This window comes from Choloepus didactylus, chromosome 9 (genome assembly GCF_015220235.1).
Source record: "Choloepus didactylus isolate mChoDid1 chromosome 9, mChoDid1.pri, whole genome shotgun sequence".
Classification (NCBI taxonomy): domain Eukaryota; kingdom Metazoa; phylum Chordata; class Mammalia; order Pilosa; family Megalonychidae; genus Choloepus; species Choloepus didactylus.
The window spans coordinates 45,753,863-45,776,545 of NC_051315.1; the positions used below are offsets into that span (position 1 = coordinate 45,753,863).

Here is a 22,683-nt window from a genome sequence, read left to right on the forward strand (position 1 = left end):
GCCATCTTACAGGAAATTTTTAACATCTCCTATATGAAGTAATGGCATTTTCAAAATCATACTTTTTGTGAAAAAAAAAAAATTATCCTTTTAGACCTTGGACAATATTATAGGCCTTGCTCATAGTAAACATTAATGATTATGGGTGTAAATTCAGGCACAAGATGTTCCTAGAAAACATTTCCACGAAGCAGCAGTTTCTCCTAAAATCAACACAATAAACACATTCCCCCAACTCCAAAACAGATGAAGTTGCCATCCTGTTATTTTGACACCACCATGCCGAAGCATCACAGACGCTTAGCTATATCCTATGAACTGTCACTTCAGGGAGAGAACAGAATTAATTAAGGCCTTGTGTGAGGCAGTGTCGGGTTTTCCTACACTTTCCTCTTTATCCCAGAGCTGTTCTCATTGGCCTTCATCATTCCCCACCTTTGTGCTCTCTCCTTTTGAAATCCTGGCCCCAAAGTTGACTCATCTGAATGTGCTTCTATTGACTTGTTTCACGATCCCTTCATCTGATCTGGCTCTGTTACTGGATACCATCATAAACTACCATGTACTGAGTGCTCACTATGTATGTATTGCATTTAAAAGCAAAACAAAAATGAAACTATAATTAAGCTCTCTTATAAAAGTAAAATATGTAGAAATCATGTAGAAAATTTGGATTTCAGAGAGATTTTCTTGGGCCAGCAGTGTTTTAAATATTGGTAAATTTTACATAACAATCCAGATTCCTTTTCCTGAAAAACTGGAAAATTGGCAACATGGGGGTCATCATTTCTGCATGGCAGCAAACAGCCGGTCGTGAACAGTAACCACCTCCAGTGATGAGACATGTACTCCCCAGTATGCCCCAGTCCCCAGCACACCCTCTTGTATTACCCTTGGCCTACCTGACTGATTTAAATGCACGAAATCTAGACTGGACAAAGCTGCCAAGGAAGGCAGTTACTACAGGAAGATCAGGCATTCACTATGAAGGGAGAAGACAATGAGCATTTATTAGTCATCAAGTAAGTGCCAAGTGATCCTTACTATCATATAGCTCTGTTCTAGAAGGGGAAACAGCCAAGGAAACAAAACAATCTTAGTCCAATAAGACACACACCAGGAGCAGGTAAAGAACAGGTACATTTTTGCAACCAGAATTCCCATTGGCAGGCACTCAGTGGAGGTGGTGGTAGATGAGGAGTATGGGGACAAAACAACATGACAGTCTTGATTGCAGGGAACATGTTCCGAGCTCAATGACTGTGCCTGGAAAAGAGACTATACAGACATTTCAGCAACGAAGAGCTCCTGGCCCAGGACTCCTAAAACCCTGAGAACCCCTTTGCATTTTTGTATGGCTGTCTTCTTTGAAGGCAAAGACTGGACTTGTTTGACATTTCCTAGCACCTGCTCTTAGCTTGGCTCTTAGTATATAATCAATAAATAGTGACTGAAAGACAGAAGAACAGTTTGAACAAATGGAGAAACTTGAAACTGGATTGATATCAGAACCTTGGGAAAGACAGAGCTGAGCCTGAAAGTGAGAGCAAAGGGCCCCAACAGAGGAGCTGAACACTCTAGGGACAAAGAATATGTAATACGTATTTAAACAATTCCTGAATACTCACAACTTTTGGGCAATTGTATCAACTGTGTAAACTGTCCAGCCATTAGTAAAGCCAACTTCTTCCTTTTTTTTCCTTTTTTCCAGACTCTCCAAGATGTTCCTCAGGCTACCAATCTTTAGTTCCCAAATTACGGTCTGTTCATGAAGAGTCTGATCATTTAAATGCGGATTATTTTACCTTTTGGCAAAAAAAGAAACAAATCACTTGCAGAAACAAAGAAGACAGCAACTTTTGTCTCTTTCTCTTCTTTGCCCTTCTTGCCCCATTCCTGATTAGTAGAGGACAGGCGGGGCCATCATGTGGCCAAGGGAGAAAGACAGAGGCCAGAGAAAAGCCTTTTGGAAAAATCTGCCCCCTTGGGAACCTGGCCCACTGCTGTTGAAAGGCCACTTTTCTCAAGATAAATTCTTTTGCCCAAAATTGTTGCAACTCTTGTTCAATGCACACTGCCCTGTGGCATGAACTCCTCTCTCCTTTGCTGATGCTGCCAACTTCCCCTCTGGAACCAATAGCTTGTTTACAAGACATGGTTGCAGGGACCAAGAAATCCCAAAAGCTGTGGACATGGTTTCTAAACACAGTCCCTTAGCTATTTGCCTTGAAACCCTCATGTTCACAATAGGATCAGTTACTGCCAGCGTCCAACTCTCTACAGTCCTCTCATCACCCAAACTCCATTTGCTATGAAGGAAGAAAACATTTGGAAAGGATTTTCCTAACCAAGAAACTTTACAGGAAGAAAGACAACGTTTTTACTTCCAGTATTCTTCTTAGCTTGTGTACCCATCTTCTACAATTCAAGCACTGGTTAAAATCAATCTGTGGGCAGGTGGGGTTGGCAGCTGCTTGATTATGAGAATTCAAGGGCACTTTAAAGGTATCCTAAAATTCCTTCACCCTGTACCCAAACTGTGGGTCCTCAAGACAATGGTTCTGAAAGGTTAGCACCTATCAGAATTACCTGGAGGGCTTATTAAAATACGGGTTGCTGACTCAATACCAGCACCACCCTGCCCAAGAACTTCCAATTCTGTAGGTCCAGAGTGCTGCCTAATAATTTGCATTTCTAATAAGGTCCTAGATGATACTGAGATTGTTGGTCTAGGAACAACACTTTGAGAACCACTACTCTAAGGTATCAACTCAAATTCTAAATAATTAACCACCTAACTCTAGAGAAAAACATATACCATTTAAAACAGTATAAGGATTTCAAATGGGTTCTTCTGCAGGCAATGACCTGTAATTGTATGATGGGAATTTCAGGCCAGTCACAGAGGAATTCTCGCATAGACTTTTTCAAATTTATGATCTGACTTCTGCCTCCAGTCAGGATGGAGTAACAGGAACTAGATTTACCTCTGACCTGAAACAACCAAAATAATGGACAAAATATATCAACAAGTAGTTTCCAAGACATTGGGCATCAGGCAAACAAAACACAGCGATCCTTAAGAGATAGAAAAAATGGGTTGATTCCTATGATTGCCACAGTTTACTGACTTGAGAGCTCCCAGCCTGTAGTATGAGCCCAGGGAACTCCCTGAGTTGAGCAAACAGAGAAGAAAGCCCAGGGAGACCAAGGCAGCTGGAGTTTGCAGGGCGAAGTACCAGAGAGGTGAGAGCTGCACAGAGCAAGAATTCTAGAAATCTTCAGAGGGTCATCCTCAAGTATCCACCTGAGTACTGATCAGTGCATATGTGTGAGGAAACCACCCAGAGCTCGTGAAAGAAGAACCTGCAAGGACTGTAGGCAACAGTCCCCTGTTGCACACACAGGGCCAGGAATAATGTCTGTTTCTACCAGCTAGAGTGGAAAAACTCATGATTCCTGGGGCATTTGTAGAGTACACAGAAGGGTTTTGCCTCAGTAGCAAAGGATATTAGGGGATAAATAGTCACAGACTGAGCATTGTTCCGGTCCCAGCTAACAAACCCTAAAAGCAAGAACCAAAAGGATGAAACCAGTTTAACTATATCCTAGAATAGAGTTCAAGAATACTTATAGGAATGCAAAAATATCCATCACACAACAAGGTAAAATTCACAATGTCTGAAAACCAGTAAAAATTTACCAGGATTGTAAAGCCCCAGGCAAAATACCCATTTTGAGAAGAAAAATCAATTACTTGAAACTGGCCCACAATTGACACAGTACCTATCCTATGCTGGCTAAACATATCCTCACTTGGACCTCTGATTTATAAATCTTTTAAGTTATACTTTAACACCTATTCTGTTAGAGTTAGCATAGAAGGACATTAAACAGTTATAATTGTATTTCACATTGTCAAAAATTTAAATAGAGACATGGAAGATATTTCTAAAAAGACTCAAATTAAACTTCTAGAGATTAAAAAAACACTACAATGTATGAGATGAAAAATACATTATATAGGATTAGTGGTGCACTGGAAATTACAGAAGAAAAGATTATGAACTTGAAGACAACAATAAAAACATTCAAAATTAAACACAAGACAAAAAAAAACAGAATTACAAAAAAAAAAAATAAAAATAAAAGAACAGAGAATCAGTGAACTATGGGAGAACTCCTTCAAGCAGCCAAATTGAAGTCCTCTTAATATAAGTGTAACTGAAGTCTCTGAACAGGGAAGAAAGGCCAAGGGGACAACAATAATAACAACAAAGAATATTTGGACATATAGTGACAGAAAAAATTCCAAATTTGATGAAAACTATATATCCACAGATCCAAAAAGAGCAATAAATACCAAGAAAGAAAAAGAAAAAGTAAGAAAACAAGACACAGCATATTCAAAATGCTCAAAATCAGTGATAAATGTATGCTCCTAAAAGCAATCTGAAAGGAGAAAAATATGTTATGTACAGAGGAATAAGGAAGGATAAAGATGACAGAATTCTCACAGGAAACAATGGCAATGAAAAGACAGTGGAGTGACCAGGTGGGGCAAGATGGCGGACTGGTGAGCTGTATGTTTTAGTTACTGCTGCAGAAAAGTAGGTAGAAAGCCAGGAACTGCGTGGACTGGACACCACAGAGCAATCGGACTTTGAGCATACTTCATACAACACTCATGAAAACGTGGAACTGCTGAGATCAGCGAAATCTGTAAGTTTTTGTGGCCAGGGGACACGTACCCCTCCCTGCCAGGCACAGTCCCGTGGGAAGAGGGGCTGTCAGCTCCGGGAAGGATAAGGGAGAACTGCAGTGGCAGCCCTTATCAGAAACTCATTCTACTGATCCAAACTCCAACCATAGATAGACTGAGACCAGACACCAAAGAATCTGAGAGCAGCCAGCCCAGCAGAGAGGAGACAGGCATAGAAAAAAACAACACGAAAAACTCCAAAATAAAAGCGGAGGATTTTTGGAGTTCTGGTGAACATAGAAAGGGGAAGGGCAGAGCTCAGGCCCTGAGGCTCATATGCAAATCCCGAAGAAAAGCTGATCTCTTTGCCCTGTGGACCTTTCCTTAATGGCCCTAATTGCTTGGTCTCTTAGCATTTCAATAGCCCATTAGATCTCTGAGGAGGGCCCTTCTTTTTAATCCTTTTTTCTTTTTCTAAAACAATTACTCTAAGAAGCCCAATACAGAAAGCTTCAAAGACTTGCAATTTGGGCAGGTCAAGACAAGAGCAGAACTAAGAGAGCTCTGAGACAAAAGGCAATAATCCAGTGGCTGAGAAAATTCACTAAACACCACAACTTCCCAAGAAAAGGGGGGTGTCCGCTCACAGCCAACATCCTGGTGGACAGGAAACACTCCTGCCCATCACCAGCCCCATAGCCCAGAGCTGCCTCAGACAACCCAGTGTGATGGAAGCACTTCAAATAACAGGCACACACCACAAAACTGGGTGTGGACATTAGCCTTCCCTGCAACCTCAGCTGATTGTCCCAGAGTTGGGAAGGTGGAGCAATGTGAATTAACAAAGCCCCATTCAGTCATCATTTCAGCAGACTTGGAGCCTCCCTACACAGCCCAGCAGCCCAGAACTGCCCTGGGGGGACGGCACTCACCTGTGACATAGCATAGTCATCCCTTAACAGAGGACCAGGGGGGTGCACAGCCTGGAAGAGGGGTCCACTTGCAAGTCTCAGGAGCCATACGCCAATACCAAGGACTTGTGGGTCAGTGGCAGAGACAAACTGTGGCAGGACTGAACTGAAGGATTAGACTATTGCAACAGATTTAAAACTCTAGGATCACCAGGGAGATTTGATTGTTAGAGCCACCCCCCCTCCCTGACTGCCCAGAAACACGCCCCATATACTGGGCAGGCAACACCAACTACACACGCAAGCTTGGTACACCAATTGGACCCCACAAGACTCACTCCCCCACTCACCAAAAAGGCTAAGCAGGGGAGAACTGGCTTGTGGAGAACAGGTGGCTCGTGGACGCCACCTGCTGGTTAGTTAAAGTGTACTCCACGAAGCTGTAGATCTGATAAATTAGAGATAAGGACTTCAATTGGTCTACAAATCCTAAAAGAACCCTATCAAGTTCAGCAAATGCCACGAGGCCAAAAACAACAGAAAATTATAAAGCATATGAAAAAACCAGACAATATGGATAACCCAAGCCCAAGCACCCAAATCAAAAGATCAGAAGAGACACAGCACCTAGAGCAGCTACTCAAAGAACTAAAGAGGAACAATGAGACCATAGTACGGGATACAAAGGATATCAAGAAGACCCTAGAAGAGCATAAAGAAGACATTGCAAGACTAAATAAAAAAAATGGATGATCTTATGGAAATTAAAGAAACTGTTGCCCAAATTAAAAAGATTCTGGACACTCATAGTACAAGACTACAGGAAGTTGAACAACGAATCAGTGACCTGGAAGATGACAGAATGGAAAATAAAAATGTAAAAGAAAGAATGGGGAAAAAAATTGAAAAAACCGAAATGGACCTCAGGGATATGATAGATAATATGAAACATCCGAATATAAGACTCATTGGTGTCCCAGAAGGGGAAGAAAAGGGTAAAGGTCTTGGAAGAGTATTCAAAGAAATTTTTGGGGAAAACTTCCCAAATCTTCTGAACAACATAAATACACAAATCATAAATGCTCAGCGAACTCCAAATAGAATAAATCCAAATAAACCCACTCCGAGACATATTCTGATCACACTGTCAAACACGGAAGAGAAGGAGCAAGTTCTGAAAGCAGCAAGAGAAAAGCAATTCACCACATACAAAGGAAACAGCATAAGACTAAGTAGTGACTACTCAGCAGCCACCATGGAGGCAAGAAGGCAGTGGCACGATATATTTAAAATTCTGAGTGAGAAACATTTCCAGCCAAGAATACTTTATCCAGCAAAGCTCTCCTTCAAATTTGAGGGAGAGCTTAAATTTTTCACAGACAAACAAATGCTGAGAGAATTTGCTAACAAGAGACCTGCCCTACTGGACATACTAAAGGGAGCCCTACAGACAGAGAAACAAAGAAAGGACAGAGAGACTTGGAGAAAGGTTCAGTACTAAAGAGATTCGGTATGGGTACAATAAAGGATATTAATAGAGAGAGGGGAAAAATATGACAAACATAAACCAAAGGATAAGATGGCTGATTCAAGAAATGCCTTCACGGTTATAACGTTGAATGTAAATGGATTAAACTCCCCAATTAAAAGATATAGATTCGCAGAATGGATCAAAAAAAATGAACCATCAATATGTTGCATACAAGAGACTCATCTTAGACACAGGGACACAAAGAAACTGAAAGTGAAAGGATGGAAAAAAATATTTCATGCAAGCTACAGCCAAAAGAAAGCAGGTGTAGCAATATTAATCTCAGATAAAATAGACTTTAAATGCAGGGATGTTTTGAGAGACAAAGAAGGCCACTACATACTAATAAAAGGGGCAATTCAACAAGAAGAAATAACAATCGTAAATGTCTATGCACCCAATCAAGGTGCCATAAAATACATGAGAGAAACACTGGCAAAACTAAAGGAAGCAATTGATGTTTCCACAATAATTGTCGGAGACTTCAAAACATCACTCTCTCCTATAGATAGATCAACCAGACAGAAGACCAATAAGGAAATTGAAAACTTAAACAATCTGATAAATGAATTAGATTTAACAGACATATACAGGACATTACATCCCAAATCATCAGGATACACATACTTTTCTAGTGCTCATGGAACTTTCTCCAGAATAGATCATATGCTGGGACATAAAACAAGCCTCAATAAATTTAAAAAGATTGAAATTATTCAAAGCACATTCTCTGACCACAATGGAATACAATTAGAAGTCAATAACCATCAGAGACTTAGAAAATTCACAAATACCTGGAGGTTAAACAACACACTCCTAAACAATCTGTGGGTTAACGAAGAAATAGCAAGAGAAATTGCTAAATATATAGAGACGAATGAAAATGAGAACACAACATACCAAAACCTATGGCATGCAGCAAAAGCAGTGCTGAGGGGGAAATTTATAGCACTAAACGCATATATTAAAAAGGAAGAAAGAGCCAAAATCAAAGAACTAATGGATCAACTGAAGAAGCTAGAAAATGAACAGCAAACCAATCCTAAACCAAGTACAAGAAAAGAAATAACAAGGATTAAAGCAGAAATAAATGACATAGAGAACAAAAAAACAATAGAGAGGATAAAAATCACCAAAAGTTGGTTCTTTGAGAAGATCAACAAGATTGACAAGCCCCTAGCTAGACTGACAAAATCAAAAAGAGAGAAGACCCATATAAACAAAATAATGGATGAAAAAGGTGACATAACTGCAGATCCCGAAGAAATTAAAAAAATTATAAGAGGATACTATGAACAACTGTATGGCAACAAACTGGATAATGTAGAAGAAATGGACAATTTCCTGGAAACATATGAACAACCTAGACTGACCAGAGAAGAAATAGAAGACCTCAACCAACCCATCACAAGCAAAGAGATCCAATCAGTAATCAAAAATCTTCCCACAAATAAATGCCCAGGGCCAGATGGCTTCACAGGGGAATTCTACCAAACTTTCCAGAAAGAACTGACAGCAATCTTACTCAAACTCTTTCGAAACATTGAAGAAAATGGAACACTACCTAAATCATTTCATGAAGCTAACATCAATCTAATACCAAAACCAGGCAAAGATGCTACAAAAAACGAAAACTACCGGCCAATCTCCCTAATGAATATAGGTGCAAAAATCCTCAACAAAATACTTGCAAATCGAATCCAAAGACACATTAAAAAAATCATACACCATGACCAAGTGGGGTTCATTCCAGGCATGCAAGGATGGTTCAACATAAGAAAATCAATCAATGTATTACAACACATTAACAAGTCAAAAGGGAAAAGCATATGACAAAATCCAACATCCGTTTTTGATAAAAACACTTCAAAAGGTAGGAATTGAAGGAAACTTCCTCAACATGATAAAGAGCATATATGAAAAACCCACAGCCAGCATAGTACTCAATGGTGAGAGACTGAAAGCCTTCCCTCTAAGATCAGGAACAAGACAAGGATGCCCACTGTCACCACTGCTATTCAACATTGTGCTGGAAGTGCTAGCCAGGGCAATCCGGCAAGACAAAGAAATAAAAGGCATCCAAATTGGAAAAGAAGAAGTAAAACTGTCATTGTTTGCAGATGATATGATCTTATATCTAGAAAACCCTGAGAAATCGACGATACAGCTACTAGAGCTAATAAACAAATTTAGCAAAGTAGCGGGATACAAGATTAATGCACATAAATCAGCAATGTTTCTATATGCTAGAAATGAACAAACTGAAGAGACACTCAAGAAAAAGATACCATTTTCAATAGCAACTAAAAAAATCAAGTACCTAGGAATCAACTTAACCAAAGATGTAAAAGACCTATACAAAGAAAACTACATAACTCTACTAAAAGAAATAGAAGGGGACCTTAAAAGATGGAAAAATATTCCATGTTCATGGATAGGAAGACTAAATGTCATTAAGATGTCAATTCTACCCAAACTCATCTACAGATTCAATGTAATCCCAATCAAAATTCCAACAACCTACTTTGCAGACTTGGAAAAGCTAGTTATCAAATTGATTTGGAAAGGGAAGATGCCTCGAATTGCTAAAGACACTCTAAAAAAGAAAAACGAAGTGGGAGGACTTACACTCCCTGACTTTGAAGCTTATTATAAATCCACAGTTGCCAAAACAGCATGGTACTGGCACAAAGATAGACATATAGATCAATGGAATCGAATTCAGAATTCAGAGATAGACCCTCAGATCTATGGCCGACTGATCTTTGATAAGACCCCCAAAGTCACTGAACTGAGTCATAATGGTCTTTTCAACAAATGGGGCTGGGAGAGTTGGATATCCATATCCAAAAGAATGAAAGAGGACCCCTACACCTCACCCCCTACACAAAAATTAACTCAAAATGTATGAAAGATCTCAATATAAAAGAAAGTACCATAAAACTCCTAGAAGATAATGTAGGAAAACATCTTCAAGACCTTGTATTAGGAGGCCACTTCCTAGACTTTACACCCAAAGCACAAGCAACAAAAGAAAAAATAGATAAATGGGAACTCCTCAAGCTTAGAAGTTTCTGCACCTCAAAGGAATTTCTCAAAAAGGTAAAGAGGCAGCCAACTCAATGGGAAAAAATTTTTGGAAACCATGTATCTGACAGAAGACTGATATCTTGCATATATAAAGAAATCCTACAACTCAATGACAATAGTACAGACAGCCCAATTATACAATGGGCAAAAGATATGAAAAGACAGTTCTCTGAAGAGGAAATACAAATGGCCAAGAAACACATGAAAAAATGTTCAGCTTCACTAGCTATTAGAGAGATGCAAATTAAGACCACAATGAGATACCATCTAACACCGATTAGAATGGCTGCCATTAAACAAACAGGAAACTACAAATGCTGGAGGGGATGTGGAGAAATTGGAACTCTTATTCATTGTTGGTGGGACTGTATATTGGTTCAGCCACTCTGGAAGTCAGTCTGGCAGTTTCTTAGAAAACTAGATATAGAGTTACCATTCGATCCAGAGATTGCACTTCTCGGTATATACCCAGAAGGTCGGAAAGCAGTGACACGAACAGATATCTGCACGCCAATGTTCACAGCAGCATTATTCACAATTGCCAAGAGACGGAAACAACCCAAATGTCCTTCAACAGATGAGTGGATAAATAAAATGTGGTATATACACACGATGGAATACTACGCGGCAGTAAGAAGGAACGATCTCGTGAAACATATGACAACATGGATGAACCTTGAAGACATAATGCTAAGTGAAATAAGCCAGGCACAAAAAGAGAAATATTATATGCTACCACTATTGTGAACTTTGAAAAATGTAAAACAAATGGTTTATAATGTAGAATGTAGGGGAACTAGCAGTAGAGAGCAATTAAGGAAGGGGGAACAATAATCCAACAAGAACAGATAAGCTATTTAACGTTCTGGGGATGCCCAGGAATGACTATGGTCTGTTAATTTCTGGTGGATATAGTAGGAACAAGTTCACAGAAATGTTGCTATATTAGGTAACTTTCTTGGGGTAAAGTAGGAACAGGTTGGAAGTTAAGCAGTTATCTTAGGTTAGCTGTCTTTTTCTTACTCCCTTGTTATGGTCTCTTTGAAATGTTCTTTTATTGTATGTTTGTTTTCTTTTTAACTTTTTTTTCATACAGTTGATTTAAAAAAGAAGGGAAAGTAAAAAAAAAAAAGAAAAACAAGGAAAAAAAGATGTAGTGCCCCCTTGAGGAGCCTGTGGAGAATGCAGAGGTATTCGCCTACCCCATCTCGATGGTTGCTAACATGACCACAGACATAGGGGACTGGTGGTTTGACAGGTTGAGCCCTCTACCATAGGTTTTACCCTTGGGAAAATGGTTGCCGCAAAGGAGAGGCTAGGCCTCCCTATGGTTGTGCCTAAGAGCCTCCTCTCAAATGCCTCTTTGTTGCTCAGATGTGGCCCTCTCTCTCTGGCTAAGCCAACTTGAAAGGCGAAATCACTCCCCTCCCCCCTACGTGGGATCAGACACCCAGGGAAGTGAATCTCCCTGGCAACGTGGAATATGACTCCCGGGGAGGAATGTAGACCTGGCATCGTGGGATGGAGAACATCTTTGTGACCAAAAGGGGGATGTGAAATAAGCTTCAGTAGCAGAGAGATTCCAAAAGGAGCCGAGAGGTCACTCTGGTGGGCACTCTTATGCACACTTTAGACAACCCTTTTTAGGTTCTAAAGAATTGGGGTAGCTGGTGGTGGATACCTGAAACTATCAAACTACAACCCAGAACCCATGAATCTCGAAGACAATTGTATAAAAATGTAGCTTATGAGGGGTGACAATGGGATTGGGAAAGCCATAAGGACCACACTCCACTTTGTCTAGTTTATGGATGGATGAGTAGAAAAATAGGGGAAGGAAACAAACAGACAAAGGTACCCAGTGTTCTTTTTTACTTCAATTGCTCTTTTTCACTCTAATTATTATTCTTGTTATTTTTGTGTGTGTGCTAATGAAGGTGTCAGGGATTGATTTAGGTGTTGATTGTACAACTATGTAATGGTACTGTGAACAATCGAAAGTATGATTTGTTTTGTATGACTGCGTGGTATGTGAATATATCTCAATAAAATGAAGATTAAAAAGAAACAAAAAAAAAAAAAACAAAAAAAAAAAGAAAAGACAGTGGAACAAAATCCTTAAAATGCTGAAAGAAAAAAAAAAATCAACCCAGAATTATATACTCAGTAAAAACATCTTTCAAAAATGAAGATGAAGTAAAGATTTTTTTCAAACATACAAAACCCCCAAACTCATTCTATATGAGGTCAACATCACCCTAATACCAAAGTCAGATACACATACAATGAGAAAAGAAAACTACAGACCAATATACCTTATGAATATCAATGAAAAAATCCTCATCAAAATGTTAGCAAACCGAATCCAACAGCACATTAAGAGAAATATACACCAAGTTCAATATAAGAAAATCAATTAATGTTGTACAGCACATTAACAGAATGAATGAGAAAAACAAAACAAAACAAAAACATGATCATCTCAATTGATGCAGAAAAAGCATTTGACAAGATCCAGCATCCTCTCCTGATAAAAACACTTAGAATACTAGAAATAGAAGGAAACTTCCTCAACATGATAAAGGGCATATATGAAAAGCTCACAGCTAACATCATATTTAATAGTGAAAGACTGAAAGCTTTCCCCCTATGATCAGGAGCAAGACAAAGAAGCCACAGACACCACTGTTATTCAACACTGTACTGGAAGTTCTAATCAGAGAAGTTAGGCAAGAAGAAGAAATAAAAGGCATCCAAGTTGGAAAGGATGCCTGAATAATATTCCACTCTATGTATATACCACATTTTGTTCATCCATTCACCGGCTGATGGACACTTGGGTTGCTTCCATCTTTTAGAAATTGTGAACAATGCTGCTATGAAATCAATATCTAGTATTGGGATTGCTGGATCATATGGTAATTAACTAATATACTTAAATTAATAAACTTAACTTTCTGAGGAAGCGCCAAACTCTTCCACAGTGGCTGCTCCATTTTAGATTCCTGCTAGCAAGGAATAAGTATTTCTATTTCTCCCATCTTCTCCAATACTTGTCATTTTCTGTTTTTTTTTTTTTTTATTGTACTGATCTAATAAATATGAATGGTTTCTTTCTGTGGTTTTTGATTTGCATTTCCCTGATGACTAAAGATGTTGAGTATCTCTTCATGTGCTTTCTGGCAATTTGTATATTTTTGGATATACATCTTTGGAGAGATGTCTATTCAAGTCTTTTACCCATTTTAAAAATTGGTTGTTTGTCTTTCTGTTGTTAAGTTGAAGGATTTCTTTATATATTCTGGATATGAAATCTTTATCAGATATGTGGTTTCCAAATATTTTCTCCCTTGTATAGTTTGTCATTTTACTTTCATGATAAAGTCTTTTGTGGCAAACCCATAGCATTGGAATCTAGAATATTGCTTACCAGGGGACAGGGTGGGGATAGGGAACGGGAAATTAAGGCTTAAAATGTATAGAGTTCCTATTTGGAATGATGGAAATGTTTTGGAAATGGTTGGTAGTGATCATAGCTGTTTTAGTTCACTAAAGTTGCTGGAATATAATATACCATATGGGCTGGCTTTTACAATGGCTTACAGTTCTCAGGCCATGAAAGTGTCCAAATCTAGACATCATCAATACGATATCTTCTTCCTGAAGACAGGCTCCTGGTGATCTGGCACTCCTGTCACATGGCAAGGCACATGGCAGTGTCTGCTGGTCTCCCCCCTTCTCTTCCAGGTTTTGCTGCTTTCAGCTTTGGCTTCCAGGGCTTTCTCTCTCAGTTGCTGTTCTGTTTCTCTGAAATTCATCCCCTTATAAAAGACTCCATTAAGAGGATTAAGACCCACCTGGGGAATGCTCAACTGAAATAACCTAATCAAAATGTCCCACCCACAGTAGGTCTGCCCCTCCAGGAATAGCTTAGCTTTAAGAACATGATCTTCTGGGGTCTATAACAGTTTAAACCATCACACTAGCACGACATTGTGAAGTAATTAACTACTGAAATATATATCTGAATGTGGTTAAAAGGGGGAAACGTTAGATTGTGTATCTGGTAACAGAATAACAATTAAAAATTAAAAATCCATGGAACTGCACTACGCAGTGAACCCGTGAACTATAGGTAATAGTAAAAAATTATAAAAATGTGCTTTCATCAATTGTAACAAATGTTCCACACCAATGCAAAGTGTTGTTAATAGAGTGATATATAGATATCCTGTATTTTACACATAATTGTTCTGTAAATCCACAACTTCTTTAATAAAGGAAAAAAAAACACAATGAGATACCATTTTACATCCACTAGAATGGTTACTATTAAAAAAAAACAGAAAATTACAAGTGTTGGAGAAGATGTGGAGAAATAGGAACACCTATTAATTGCTGGTGGGGATGTAAAATGGTGCAGCTGCTGTGGAAGATAGTTTGGTGATTCGTCAAAAAGTTAAGTATTGAATTGCCATATGTCCCAACAATCCCACTTCTATGTACATACCCAAAAGAATTGAAAGCAGGGACTCTAAACAGATATTTGCAGACCGATATTCATAGTGGCATTATTTACAATTGCCAAAAGATGGAAACAACCCAAGTGCCCATCAACTGATGAATGGATACAAAAATTATGGTTTTACCTTGTGATGGTTGGGTTCATGTGTCAACTTGGCCAGGTGATGGCGCCCAGTTGTCTGGTCAAGCAAGCACTGGCCTGTTATTGCAAAGACATTTGTGAGTGTCCTCCACAATGAGAATTCTATCAGCTGGATTTAATCCAATCATTTGAAGACTTTTGTGGGAGAAGAGAAAGAACTTTCACTACTTCTTCTCCAGCCAGCCAGCCAGCCTCTCCTGGGGAATTCATTGAAGACCCTCATCAGAGTGTCAGCTCACGGCCTACCTTATGGAATTTCTCTTCAGCCAGCCAGCCTCTCCTGGGAGTTCATCAAAGACCTTCATTAGAGTTGCCAGCTCACTGCCTGCCCTACAGAATTTGGACTTGTGCATCTCCACAGCTGCATGAGACACTTCTATAAATCTCTAATTTACATATATCTTCTGCTGGTTCTGTTTCACTAGAGAACCCTAACTAATACAACCTACAATGAAATATAATTCAGCCGTAAAAAGTAATGAAGTTCTGATATATGGGACAATGTGGATGAAACTTGACAACATCACGTTGAGTGTAATAAGCCAGGCACACAAGGACAATTATTTTATGATTTCACTGATGTGAAATAATTGGAATAAGCAAATTCATAGAATCAGAAACTAGAATACAGTTTGCCAGGAACCAGTAAGGGGTAGAGAATAGGGAGTTAAAGTATAGAATTTCTGTTGGGTGTGACAGAAAAGTTTGGGTAATGGAGAATGGTGACGGGAGCACAAAATTGTGAACGTAATTAACAGCACTGAATTATATATTCAAATATGGTTAAAAGGAGAAATTTTAGGTTGTCTGTATGTTAGTAGAATAAAAATTTTTTAAAAATGATAACCATAGATGGTACAACAAAAACAGTGACTCTAATGTAAGCTATAGACTACTGTAAATAGTACAATTATAATAATATTCTTTCATCAACTGTAACAAAGCTACCACATTAATACAAGATGTTAATAATAAGGGGGGTATATGGGAACTCTAGAATTTCTGCATTATTTTTCTGTAAACTTACAACTTCTCTAATTAAAACAAAAAACTATATTAATAAAATTGTAGTGAGCTAAACAGTGCATGTGTATATTATGCTACCAAAAGTATAGGATCTAAAATTTTTCCACTTACTAACCAAAAAAATGCTTATAATAGAGAATATTTAGTTGTTACATGTTTAATACCCACTGATTCTTCTTTTTCTTTTAATTTCATGTGTTGTTTTATATACAGGGCTTATACTTTTATATTTTATTTATTAAATTCTTAGCCCCTGTGCCAATTTTGCCCTTCCTCATAAGAAGGTCAATAATACATTGCATCTACCAGTATTTTTCCCTTTTCTCTGCCAAATAGTAGCCCCAAAATACATTTAAGCTCTTGGGACGTGCTTACCTTTGCATATCAGCTAGTGCCTGCTGCTCCAAGTTCTGGTTTCAAAATAGCTTTCTCCCAGGACGTTCCTCTCTAGGCCACAGCTCCTCTTCAGAATATCACTCTCAATTGCTCTTGGGGTGTTTGTCCTCTCTTAGCTTCTCTGGAGCAAGAGTCTGCTTTCAACGGCCATCTTCAAACTGTCTCTCATCTGTAGCTTCTGTGCTTTCTTCAAAGTGTCCCTCTTGGCTGAAGCAGGCTTGCTCCTTCTGTCTGAGCTTATATAGTGCTCCAGTAATTTAATTCAGACCCACCCTGAATGGGTGGGGCAACACCTCTATGGAAATTATCCAACCAAAGTCATCACCCACAGTTGGGTGGGGTGAATCCCCAAGGAAACACTCAGATTACAATCTAATCAACACTGATACATCTCTCCACACAAGATTACATCAAAGACAATGCATTTTGAGGTACATAATACATTCAAAACAGCACAGTACCATATGAAAGAGAGAACAGGATTTCATGAGTCCTGATGGTCTTCAAAGAGTATAATTCTTCTCTTTAGATGCTCTTTGCTAATCATAGTAATCAGACCAAATGGATTAGTTGCAGAGATGTGTTACATCTGGCACCATTACTATTTTATTTTAAAAGCTATCTTTAGAAAATGAAAGGTTTATGTCACCAAATTTCAATTCAAGTTCAACTTCTGACTATGGATCCACACACTGGTTAATTCTTTGGGAGTTATTATCGCTGAACCTCAATGTTTAAGCTTCATAAGGATGGAGAAAATGATTTGCCGCTAGAAACAAGGGAAATGCTAATGTTATTCCAATAAAGAATTTTCAACCCATTGAGAAAAAAAAAAATACACCTTCTGCCAAGTAGAAGATTAATGGAATGTTAGATTTTAACTAGAATATCATGTCTCATCCAACTTTTCATTTTACTGGATAGATATATGAAGAGAAGAGCAGTTAAATATCTTTCCCAGGTAAGTAACCTGACAGGGAGGTACCTAGCTTTGGACCTCCTGATTCCCTAACCAGTAGTCTTTCCTCACTAGTGATTCCAAAAGAAATGTATATTGGCAACTAGCTGCTCCAGAATCATAAAATTTTCAAATTCCTGGCTCTAGCTAGAATGACATATCTGGCAACAGGATCAAAGAATCCATATTTTTTAGCTTCCTAGCACCAAAGAATCCTAATATGCAACTAGGTTTCTAACTATAGCCTCCCAGCTGCTTTGCTTTTTCTTATGATCCAAGTTACTGTCCCAGTGGTGATGAGAAAAGGAGTCTCTAAAGTGAGACTCTGGGGTGTATATGTCCTAGAGGTACATGAGATGATCACTGAGGTGTGAGAAGACATTTCTGTGTATGATGGTTAATTTTATGAATGAACTTGGCTCAGTAATAGTGGCCAGTTGTTTGGTCAACACTGGCCTAGATGTTGATGTGAACGTATTTTGTAGATGTGATTAGCACCTACAGTCAGCTGACTTAAGTAAAGGAGATTACCCCTGATAATGTGGAGTGGGCTACATTCAATCACTTCAGGACATTAAGAACAAAGAACTGAGGTGTCCAAAAATAGAAAGAAATTCTGCCTCAAGACTACACCATCTACTCATCTGAGTTTCCAGCTTGCTGATTGACCCTACAGATTTCAGACTCAAGAGTGCAACATCATTCTGATCAGAATTTCCAGCCTGCCAATCTGCCCAACAAATTTTACACTTGCCAGCCCCAGACTCATGTGAGCCAATTCCTTAAAATAAGTATCTTAATATATATAGTATATTAATACACACACAAACATAGCCTGTTAGTTCTGTTTTTCTGGAGAACCATGATGAATGTACTATGTATGTGAATTTTTTTTTAACAACTAGAAAAAGATTACTAATATTACTAATATTAATCCAGGAGTGGGCACTGGTAGCCTTACTTGTGTCACATGAGACAGTCAGAAAAGAGTGAGTGAACCTCACTGTAGAAAAGTTGACATAGCATCCTTCTCCAAGCATTTGTTTCCTTTCAGTGTACTGGAATGAACTGCTCTTAAGATTTATCCAGATAAGTGAATTTATGAATTATATATCTACATCTAGCCAAATTAACTCTCCCCAAACGGCAAATGACTTTAAATGATTCCTACAAGGAAATGGAAGCTTAAACGTAATATTAATAAGCAAACAAATGTGAGCAATAACAATGCAGAGCTGACACTCTTCCTATCCTAGCGTGAGTTCTGCATCAGTCACATTATCAGGTAAAAACAGTAATAGCTGAATGAAGCACGTTTGCCAAGAGAAAAAAAAATCAAAAAGACTTTGAAATATGGGTCAATACACACTATTGTTAATCATGAATCTGACCATACTCCAGATTGTTTCTTCCAATCAGCTTTTCAGTGTCTTAGTCTTAAATATGAACAGTTAAGGGTCATCAGATAATTAAGGAATTCCTCAAATGGGAAACAAAGAGACTGAAACAAATAGGAAAAAGAAAGAAAAGAACCCTGAAGAAACAGAAATGAAGTGGAAGAAAACTTTTAAATATCTATAACATTCCCAGAAGGATAGGAGAAGATTTTTGCATCTCAGCAATAATGAGAAGTTAAAAATATGAATGAGAAATAGTAACAGGAATACAAATGTTGGAAGATAAAATTGATGAAATAATACTAATAAGAGCTAATATTTAGTGAGAATTTATTATGTACCAGGCACTGTTTTAAGTATTTTATAGGTATCAACTCATTTAATCATCACTGTAATACTATAAGAAAGGTTTTATTATTATCTCCATTTTACAAAGGAAGAAACTAAAACACAAAGAAGTCAAGTGTCTTTTGCTCAAAGTTACACAGCTGCTAACTAGCAGAACTAGGATTAATTCCGAGGCATCTATCTGGTGCTAGAGTCAATGTTCTTAACCTCTACACTATACTATGAAGATGTAGAAAGAGAGAAAAGATTCTTGGGTAAATCAGCCTAGGAGATTCACCATTAAAATAATAGGAGTTCCAGATAGAGAAAACTGTGGTGACACAGAAAATACTAAAAATTCTGCTGAGGGAAAAAAAAAAAAAAGTCACAAGGACAGTGATACAGAATACATAAAGCTTCTTAACATCAAGACAGAAAGCTGGCTACTGTAGTGATACCTCTAAAATTCTAACCGACTCAGGTGCCGCCGCCACCACCGCTGTTTCACGGGCTGAAGGACCTGGGCTTCCCCAGGCGGACGGAGGCTGCAGGCGGGGGCCTGTGTGGGCACTGCAAAGAGGGCCGGGGGAGGCCGGGATGCAGCACCCCAGAGTGTACTGAAGTGAGCCCATTGGGCCAGCAGGTTCCTAAGCATCAGGACGGGATCTAAAGGTGTCCTCAGGTTGCAGATGGATGGTCTGACAGCTGTGGGGGACACAGCTCACCTCGGGGGATTTTCCAACCGGCACTCCCGTGTGGACCCCGAGGAGCTCTTCACCAAGCTGGATTGCATCAGAAAGGGCTCCTTCAGGGAGATGTACAACGGCATCAACAACCACACCAAGAGGTGATGGCCATCAAGGTCAATCGATCTGGAGGAGACCGAGGACATCTAGCAGAAGATCACTGTGCTCAGCCAGCGCAACGGTCCCTACAGCACATCACCCGTTACTTCATCTCCTACCTGCAGAGCCCCGAGCTGTGGATTATCATGGAGCACCTGGGCTGTGGCTCAGCTTTGGACCTGCTGAATGCAGGCCCCCTGGAGGAGAGCTACATCTTCATGATCCTGCGGTAGATCCTAAAGGGCCTGGACAACGTGCACTTAGAGCACAAGATCCACCATGCCGTCAAAGCTACAAACGTGCTGCTGCTGGAGCAGGGGTACATGAAGCGGAGGACTTCCTGGTAGCTGGACAGCTCAGACACAGAGATCAAGAGGAACACCTTCGGGGGTATGTCCTTCTGGATGGTGCCTGAGGTCATTAAGGAGTCAGCCTATGACTTCAAGGCCAACATCTAGTCCCTGGGGATCACAGCCATCGAGCTGGCCAAGGGGAAGCCCCCAAATTCCAACCTTCACCCTATGCGTGTCCTGTTCCTGATCCCCAAGAACAACCCGCCCATTCTGGAGGGCCACCACAGTGAACCTTCAAAGAATTTGTGGAGGCCTGCCTCAACAAGGACTCCCAATTCAGGCCCACTGATAAAGAGCTCCTGAAGCACAAGTTCATCACCCCTATACCTAGAAGACCTTCCTCACAGAGCTTATCCACCAATACAAGCCCAGGAAGTTGGAGGGTCACGGTGAGGAGTTCAGCTCCGAGGATTCTGACATGAATGGCGACGCCGAGGATGGTGAGAAGGGACCCATCTGGACTTTTGCCCCCGCTATCCAGCCGAGCCCACACAGCCAGCTACCCAAGGGGATGGCCCTGCTTGGCTCGCGGAAGCCTGTGGAGCCCATCAAGAGGCAGCCTAGATCCCAATGTCTGTACACGCTGGTCCAGCCCGTCTTTGAAGAGCTCAAGGAGAAGCACAGGCAGGGTGGCAGGAATGTGGGTGCCCTGAAGGAGGTGGAAAATGTCTTAAGCCCAGCAGAGGAGTCTCGCCCAGCCATCTCGGACCTGCTCATCACACACCTGGTGGGGTGGATGCAGAGGTCTTCACACAACAGAAACCACCTGAGCTCCGTGGGCTGAGGCCGCCAGCTCCCAAGAGGAGTGGGGTTCACCTTTGTCTTTGTCTCAGTGGGGTCTGTGCCCCGGCTTGGGCCTTCTCCCTGTGTGCCACCTTGCCACATCATGGCCGTGCAGGCACCTGGACCCACAGGACCCCCAGGAGGACCCCAGTGGAGGGTCCACGACCATCTTCCACATGGTGCACAGGCTGCTCCCGCACGCTCGCTGGTCAGGACGCCGTCCTATTGTCCCCACCCAGCCTGGGCCAAGCTCACTGTCTCTGACGGCAGCTGTGCCATAGCCAGAAGCACAAAATCAGCGATGAAAACGGTGCCATTTCCTGTCAGCGAAGGCTGCGAAGAGGGGCGGCGTGGCCTGGGCTTGTCCTGCAGCTGCTCCACCCAGGCTAAGTGAGGTGGAGACCTGGGGCCCACAGAGCACCCTCTGCCAGACACCCCGGTGGAGTCGGGTCAGGTACGGTATCTCCTCCTGCGGGCCCATGTCCTCCAGAAGGGTTTTTTGTTTGTTTCTTTTAAAAAACTTAACTTCCTCCTTTCCTTAAATATTCTGAGACTAAGATGCTAGTTTTCATAGAACGGTGAAACGGTCTTGTTACTTTCAATAAAGACGTGAACCAGAAAAAAAAAAAAACTCTAAGAGAAAAATCTTACCTAGAATTCTACACCAGCCAAACTAAATTTGGTGTGAAAGTAGAAAAAAGATATTTTCAGACCTGAAAGTTATCAAAAAATTTACTGTCCATGAACTTTCTCAGGAAATTACTGGAAGAAGCATTTGAACAAAACAAGAGAGTAAATGATAGAGAAGACAATAGGAGCCAGAGATTCCAACAGAGGAATGAGCCAAGGGGCATTCGTGGGGTAATTGTGAAGGGAGATCTGAGGAGGACAGTTGTAGCAGGTCCACAAAGCAACCAGACCAGATTGGAGCAGGACAGAGATCTTCATAAGGTAATATTACCTTCTGTAAATGGACTGAGAGGAGATTACTCTCTGGTAGAGTGTTTGGTCAAGAGTTAACAATAGTACACTGAAAACTAAGCACACAGGAAAAAGAAAAAATAATCATTGACTTTTTTAGGGAAAATAAAAGTTCTCTAGGCTTCCTTTATCCAGTGTATGGATAGATGAGTAGAAAGATGAGGAAAAAAAGCAAATGAATAATAGGAGGAGATGGAGGGGATGGGATGTTTTGGGTATTCTTTTTTACTTTTATTTTTATTTTTATTTTTGGAGTAATGAATCTATTCAAGGGCTGATTGTGGTGATGAATGCACAACTATACGATGATACTATGAACAGTTGTACCCTGTGGATGATTGTATGGTATGTGAATATATCTCACTAAAACTGCAGGGAGAAAAAAAAGCTGTGTAGGAAAGGAAATGTAATTGTCAATGAATAATATTTACATGGTGGTAATAAAACAGTAGGCATTCACCTAACTCAAAAGTATAATCTGTAAAGCTCTATGTGGTAAAGGACTTTTGTCTGTTTTGTTCACTGCTTTTCCTTAGCATTTAAAGCTCAGCCTGACACATAGTATATACTCAATAAATGTTTGTCGAGTTCATTTATAAATATAGGGAGGAAAAGAGAGATATACATGTGGAGGTGAGGAGAAGCTGGTAAGAGAGCTAAATCCTCATCTTCTGTAGTAGGCATTCAATAGGTAATATCTACAAGGAAAAAAAGAAA

The 22,683-nt window shown here is 40.0% G+C and overlaps 1 protein-coding gene and 1 pseudogene across 2 annotated transcripts in view; one reads left to right on the top strand and one right to left on the bottom strand.

Annotated features, from left to right (window-relative positions):
• ACVR1C (activin A receptor type 1C) overlaps positions 1-16,432 on the bottom strand; it is a 242,857-nt gene extending 226,425 nt beyond the window's left edge. For both annotated transcript variants that reach the window (XM_037850103.1, XM_037850102.1), the window contains exon 1: positions 16,302-16,432. The gene's annotated coding sequence lies outside the window, so the exon portion shown is untranslated. The remainder of the gene's footprint in view (positions 1-16,301) is intronic.
• A 3,261-nt stretch (positions 16,433-19,693) lies between these two features.
• On the top strand, positions 19,694-20,986 carry LOC119543726 (annotated as a pseudogene).
• Positions 20,987-22,683: the final 1,697 nt, after the last annotated feature.